The sequence below is a fragment of the Chinchilla lanigera genome, unplaced genomic scaffold (genome assembly GCF_000276665.1).
Source record: "Chinchilla lanigera isolate Chin_1 unplaced genomic scaffold, ChiLan1.0 scaffold00007, whole genome shotgun sequence".
Taxonomy (NCBI): domain Eukaryota; kingdom Metazoa; phylum Chordata; class Mammalia; order Rodentia; family Chinchillidae; genus Chinchilla; species Chinchilla lanigera.
Window position 1 is genome coordinate 10378492 of NW_004955408.1, and position 7565 is coordinate 10386056.

General features: G+C 36.8%; 1 protein-coding gene and 1 long non-coding RNA gene across 2 annotated transcripts in view; one reads left to right on the forward strand and one right to left on the reverse strand.

Moving 5' to 3' along the window:
• Positions 1-2479, reverse strand: part of LOC102011177 — a 21596-nt gene extending 19117 nt beyond the window's left edge. The window contains exon 1 of the long non-coding RNA XR_259677.1: positions 2396-2479. This is a non-coding gene — a long non-coding RNA (uncharacterized LOC102011177). The remainder of the gene's footprint in view (positions 1-2395) is intronic.
• Sgcd (sarcoglycan, delta (35kDa dystrophin-associated glycoprotein)) overlaps positions 1-7565 on the forward strand; it is a 546765-nt gene that overhangs the window by 105148 nt on the left and 434052 nt on the right. The gene's annotated exons all lie outside the window — the stretch shown is intronic.

Genomic DNA, 7565 nt, shown 5'->3' on the forward strand with positions numbered 1-7565 from the left:
TCCGGTACCGGGAACCGAACTCACGACCTTGCGCTTGCCAGGCAGGCGCTTTTGCCGCTGAGCTAAATCCCCAGCCCCCATCTGTTCATTTTTAGTGCTGTGCCTTCAAACTCACTCTGACATTTGATCTTCTTGAAGCATAATGATTCATTCACACACAGTGAGTATCTACCACTGTGTGGGGATGCAATAGGCTGGGTGACTCAACTGCCGTTTCCTGAAGGCAATAGACAACAAATCCATAGCCACACAAATGAAACTACTCATACACTAAAGTAAGTGTCCTGAAGGAAGAAGCATTTTTCTTGGGGAGGAAATAACGCATCTGCAGAGGCACTGACGGAGTGTAGGTGTTGAAAAAGGGTTTCATTGGGCAGTTTGGTTCTAGAAGCTGAGAATGAAACAGAATAAAGTGTGCCGTATGCACTGCGTATGTTTATTTAAAAAAGACAGAGCACGAGAAAAGAGAAATAGAGAGAACAACAGAAAGAACAGAGACAGAGGGAGACAGAGACACAAGGTTACCATTTGTTTCTGGTAGAGGGAAGAGAATCTACTAAGGTTCTGTGGCCAAAAGGAGTTGTGGCTTCTAGAAATTAAAAACCTATTTAGTGCAGTGCAGAAAACAAGAGAAAAGAAATGCAACAGTAACCTCAACAGGCACATTGAGCCTATTTGCACTGGGCCCCTTAGGACAGTGTGCTGTTTAGGGCTTTATCTTGTAATCTGGGCAAGCTGCTGGGATATGAAAAGATGACTCTGCAGTGTGGGAGTGGGAGTTGGGGTACTGAGAGGGCAGTGGGGAGGTGGTGGAAGTCCCTGGACAAGAGATGGGGTGGGTTAGACAAAGGAGATCGCAGTTGCAGAGAGAAGCCATCCTTGAAAGGACTCTGTAGGGAGCTGATATTTGGAGTTGAATAGGAATGGTGAGCTGGTGATGAAGCTCACTCCAAGTCTCCCAGCTTGCGTACTTGACTGGCATGAAACTGTTGCCAGCTGAGTGATTTAACCCTAGAAGAAGGCTGAGCTTGAGAAAGGGATTTGAGGCCAACTGAGCTCTTAGGTAACTTCGAGAGAGTCAACTGAAGATTCCGAGATGTTTTTGCTATCTCCCTGGAATACAGAAAAGAGCTCTGGATGAACTTACACGGGAAAGTTGAAACTGAGGACACAAGTATGAGTGATAGGTATGTGCGGTGGAAAATGAAATTCCAAGACTGGCATTTATGACTGGATGAGAGAAGGTAAAGTCATAATGGCAGGAGAGAAGCCTGGGCGGGCCAGAGAAGTGGAAACACTGTCAGAGGGAGATGTAATAGGAGCTGAGAGATGAGTACTCTGTTAGGGCAGGGGTAGCAGCATCAGACACCGGTGAGAGAGGAAGTCAACTAGGATGAGGACCAAATAGTACATTAAGACTAGCAGCCGGTAAATTACAGTTTTGCTGGGAGCAGGTGCAATAATAATAGAGTGTAATAACACTCTCTCTTGAACAGTTGCTGTTGAGCAATACCTAGTACCTTTTATTGTTCTCTGTGTTCTAGGACTCACAAGTTCCTAGACAGATAATAAAAGGCAAAAGGCTTTGGACCTGGTATCTGAAGACACTAATTTAAGTATTATTATCTCAGGTTACTAGATGTCTGACTACAGGTAAGCTCTTTTCCTGCGCAAGTCCCAGTTGGGCAGTTGTAAAGGAGTCACAGTAAAATAATTACTTCCGGGGCTGGGGTTTTAGCTCAGCAACAAAGCACCTGCCTGGCAGGCACGAGGTCATGAGTTTGATTCCTGGTACCAGAAAAAAAAAAATAAGTACTTCCTGAGGTTATTGTAAAAAAAAAAAATACAGACAATAGATGTGAATTAGTGTAGTGCCTGGTACCTACAAAGAACATAATCAACCATGCATATATATATTTATTCTGTACTTTTCTAAAATCTTTCAAAATTATATTATTACCCTTTTAATCTGAGAAAACGCAAAACAATATGTAGTATTTAAAAGAAGGACATGTATACTGAAATAGATCTTTGAAAAATAGGAGTATAGAGGTAGCATGAGAAATTCCCTGGTGAAGTGCCCATATACCTTTTTAATTAGATGCTCATAGATTTTTATAGTAAAGAGTAAGTGAAAGAATTGTTCTGTGTTCTGGGCTTTCTGTGGGCTTTCCCATAGTGTATAATGATAAGGAGCATTGAAACTTTGATTCATTTTCCTGCTTGGGTATCATTCCCTACCCATGAAAATCAACACTGTCAATTTTGATTTCTTTTTTTTTCTCCCATTTACTGTGAAGTCAGCCATAATTTATAGAGAAACACTGAAAACTACCTCCGTTACCACTGATATTTCCCAAAAAGAATAAGATATTTTTATAAAATGAAACCTTACTTCTTGTACAAAGTAGGGAAGTGATGGTTTTTCTTCTGATGATCCATATGGAAAAGCTATAAAGCTCACGAAGGTTGCTTAAAGAATTAATGAGCCTTCAACTTGAAGATGTAGAAATTCAACACTTAAAACTCCAAATAACTTGCCTTGTCATAGTAATGTCAGAGACAGAGCAACGTAGGAAGAACATCCTGGTCTGAGAATTGGTGTGTGACTCTTATCCGACCACTCATGAACTGTGAAACCTTGGGCCAGCCTCACAGCATTCCAAATCAGTTTGCTCTGGGAAGAAAAAACAAAACTAAGATAAAGACTCACCAGCTTGCCAGTTGTGTAACAAAATTCTGAAATCCCTTTAAGGAAAACTCTGCTAGAGTGTTTTAGTGTTTGTTTACAGATTATTAACTGTCACAGAACTGAAAGTTGAAAGTCAGCGATGAGGGGAAATTAAAGCTCTTTTGTTTGGACTCAATGCCAACAGAAAATGAACCCAGACCAAAAATAAAGCATATTTGAAATTACTGTGTAAGTCAATGGGAGAAATAATGGTAATAAAGAGACAACTAAGTATCTTGTTGGTCTTTTTATAGACACTTAAGCAAGAGCTTCAAAACAGTCATTCCTCGGGAGAGACTTTAATGATTTTTTAACTTGAGTTTATTGAATTTAGCTCAATTTTATAGTTTGTTGGATTACTCTTATCTTTCAAAACTTAGGTTAAAAGTTATTAAAATATAAACACACGTTATGTTAATAAAATTTTAGTAGAAATTAGAAAAGCAAATCATTAAAAGATCTTGTCCTTTAAAACAGCAACCAAGCATTACACTTCTTTCTTGTGGCTGTGTGGCTTTTACTTACGTATCATAGGCAGCACTGTGACACCCGCTCCTCCACATTGCCTAAAGCAAATTTGGAAATGCTGTGGAACACAGTAACTGCTTTTTAGAAGGGAAGAACTTACCTGCATGCAGAAGAGTATACATGGGAGACTGATAGACCCTCTGATCTTTCAGCTAGATCCATTTATTCCCTCAAACACAGTTACTGTTACATTGACAGTGGATATTTCCAGACTTTGGCTGTGTGAGTTTTATACTCAGAAATAACCACCCATAGAAAATACATGCTTATTCAATATTTTATATTTTTGCTTGAAGTAAGTCTTAAATGACATACATTGATGTTTCTCTCACTTTTTAACCACTCAGTACTATGTTTTAGAGCTGTGTCATTAAGATTTGCCATACTCAAAACTCAGCTGGGTATGTAGTTCAGTGGTAGAGTGCTTACCTACCATGCACAAGGCCCTTGGTTTAATCCCCAGCACTGCCTAAATAAATCAGCAAATGAATAAACAAACAAATAAATAAACTTATCTTATTTTATCTACTTATATTACTCATCCTTATCTGCAAACCTTACCTTCTCTAAATAACATTTTCACTTTAACAGACTATTAACCATAGCTATAAAGTTAAATAATCTCATTTAAGTATCTTCTCTGAAATATGTTTAAATGCACTAATATAGGATTTATTTTGATATATGTATTTGTGTTCCAGTAATATGCTTAGGCAGGGTGGGAGTAAATAATGAATACACAAGGTTGCTAAGAAACTAATGTGAAACTTCTGAATTAAATCATAAATGTTGTCAAACAGAAGGAATTTTGGATTTTTCCGGTTGTACGTATTATAATGCATGTGTTGTTCAAACTTTTCTTCAGAGGGGCCCCTATGGGCAGAGAAGAACAGCAGGGACCCCACGAGGCTCAAACTTAGCCAAAAGCAGGCTGCCAGCAAGCAAGGAATGTCTTTGAAGACTGGTGTTTTATCTTAAGTATTCATACTAAGTCTTATTTTAATAAAAAGTTATTTTTAGATTATGTAACACCTGGTGCATTTGACACTGCAGGAGAGGTAGGACGTTGTGCCACAGCTGTGAATGACCATTAGATGTGCTCTTGGATGCTGCCCAAGTCCAGGGCCCCTTAGGAACTGACACACAATGCCTCCTTGCAGGGCGTTGCTCATTTAGAAAGTATCAAAGTTACTGATAGTTGCTCTTTTCACATAGAAAATCCCTCTGATACAATATTAGGCCCTGCTAGGTTGTTACAGACCACAGAAATCTGTACAACTCGCTTTAATTTTTAAGTGTGTGAAGAGTGGCCTTGTTGCTAAAAGGCAGGCAGTGTACCTCCAAGAATCAGTGTTAGTTGGACTACGTGAAGAGCCAGTGCTTAGAACAGGAAAGGAGACGGAGCCCAGGTGACTTGGGTCTGTCTGGGACTGAGTGGTGTCTTGGCTGGTTTTTGCTCTGAGCATACAATCCACGAATCCCCTCCTCTCTGTACACCATGGCGCCTATGGGGTCTCGGCACAGCCCCTGCATTATCCAGCCTTCTGTTTCGATGGCCAGCAGAAACAAATTAGCATTTTTCATTTTCAGCTTTATGTTCTCAGGAAGGAGCCTGTGCTACAATAAATCCCCACTTACAGCCCTGCTTCAGTTGGGGTATGAAGTTAAGCATAAGAAAGTACCAGAGAGTTGACAAAACACGTTATCAGAGTATTTCTGTTTCCCTGTAATCAACCTAATGCCTTTCAGTTATCCAAACAGGGTTTCCTATGACTATGTGACTTCCCACTACCTAAAATAGTTATCTGAGCACCTATGTTATAATGTATTACAACTGTCGATTACTAAACATGTCAATTGAAAACATGTCTGGCCTGTCTTTTGTTACTTAGACCCCCATGTAGTAGAAAATAAAGTAAATGTCAGTTAATTTCAGTTGGACAAAGAACAACGGGGTAATTTAACTGTCTTCTAAGCTGAAAGTCCAGGTCCATATGGTGAACTGAATACAGTTCTGCAGTAACTACCATTTATTTGGGAAGAAGCTACTGGTTTCTCTCACTCCTAGAGAATCTTGAGTTCCTTTGACTGGTGAGGCTGATTACCACAAGATCAATGAAGTCATTGTCAAAGCCACACACTACATTCTTCTGTTTCTTTTAATGTTCTGTTCATGTATTTGGAAGAAGTGTGCTCTATGTAAATAATCATGTCATCTGCAAATGATGCCAGTTTTATTTCCTTCTTGCCATTTCTTTCATTCTTATTATAAAGCTTAGGAGTCCAGTACAGTTGTTGAATAATATAGTAATAATCAGCACTTGTGTGTCATTCCTAATTTGCTTCAAAGTTTTCCCCTGTTATGATGATATTTGCTCTAATCATTTTTAGTACATGCTGTTCATCAAGTTAAGGGAGATCATGTTCCTTGTTAATAAGAAATTGTGTAGTTTTTCTCCAAATGAGTGTTAAATTCTGTTGTTTTCTGGAATCATAGGGGACAATCATATTACCTTTTCTTTTCTCTCAAAATCTCACTTTATAAAAGATATTTATGAATTTTCTAGTATTAAAATATTGCATAATTGAGATAAACTCAATTTTATCATTACTGATTACATTACAATGTTGAGCGCAATTTTTTGTTTTGTAGAGAACTTTGAAAATTTATATTTATTAGCAAAATAGGCCTATAATTTGTCCTTCTTACAGTGACTTTCTGTATTTAGGATCTGGCTCAGACTAACCTATACTTTCCTCTCTCTTCATTAGAATAATGCATTGAAATTTTAGTCTATCCTTTAAAATTTTGGTAGCAATTGACTGTGAAATCAACTGTATTTTTGCTTTTGTGGATGTTAGCAAGGAAGAGATTGTTTTTTAAAACATCTTTAATGTTATTTTTCTATGCATTTCATTTAGATTTTTAAAATTATTGATGTATATTTATTGGCAATACTCTGTTCCTGTCAAAGATTTATTTTTAAGTGGTGTTATGCTCTAATTTTATTCATAATTTTTACTTTAATTTTCTTTCTTTTCTCTGTCTTGCCAAAGGTTGTTTTATATTGTTATTTTTTCATAGGAACAAGTTTTGAATGATCTTACACATATTCTTTATCAATATCTAACTTCTATTTATTCTCTCTCTACTTATTTTATATTGTCCTTATTTCTAAATTTGTAAGATGAATAACTTTGAATTTTTTTTACAGAAATGTGCACACTTCTTTTTTCAGAAACATAAATTTATGTTGTAATTAAATCACACAATATATGGGAAATTCTGGTTTTCCTCATATCTAAAATGCTTTTAAATTTTGCATGAGTCTCTTCATTCATCAGGCATTCGTTGAGAACCAGTTGTTTTCCAGTTCTGAGCTTTGCAGGTACTGAAGGCAGACACAATTGAAAAACTCAAGAGCCTATCTTCACTTTTCATTTAAGAATAAAGACTATGTGTGGTTTTATTGACTTATTATTAATGTTCAATAAGATAAACAAAGTTAAAGCATTTTGTTTGATAAGTTTTGAAAACTGCACTCACCTAAAACAAGTTATAGAACATTTCTCCCACCTGGAGAATTTCCCCTTAGCTCTTTCTAGTCCCATGAAAAATATGTAGTTTCTATGATTGTAGTTCAATTTTTACTGCTATTTGCATTTTGTATAAATGGAACCAAATAACACATACTCACTTATGTCTTGTCTCTCTCAATTAATGTAATAATTCGGACAGAAACATGTAATTATTACATTTACCATTTCTTCACCTTTTTATCATATCACTCTATTCTACTGATATATGATGATTTTTTCATCCTTTCTTTTCTTAATGGATATTTTGCTTATATCCAGTTCTTAGAGATTCTGAATGAGATCGCTATCAATTTCTATTGCACATCCGGGCATGTGGCTCGGTGGCAGAGTTCTTGCCTTGCATGCACAAGGCCCTGAGTTTGATCCCCAGCACCATGTAAATAAATAAATAAATAAGCAAAGAAATAATTTTCTATTGCAAATATTTGGTCAATCATCACTTTCATTTCTGTTGTGTAAAGATCTAGGAGTGAAAGTACTGTATTACAGCATAGGTATATAGTTAAATTTTTAACAGTGGTTCTTAAAATATGATTATGAATTCTTGGAAACCTTAAAACCCTTGCATGAGTTTTACAAGACAAAAACCATTTCTGTAATAACACTAACATGGTATTTAGTAATACTAAACCATTTCTGTAATAATACTTTTGCATTCTTATAAGAATGCAAAAGCAGGGGCTGGGGATTTAGCTCAGCGGCAAAA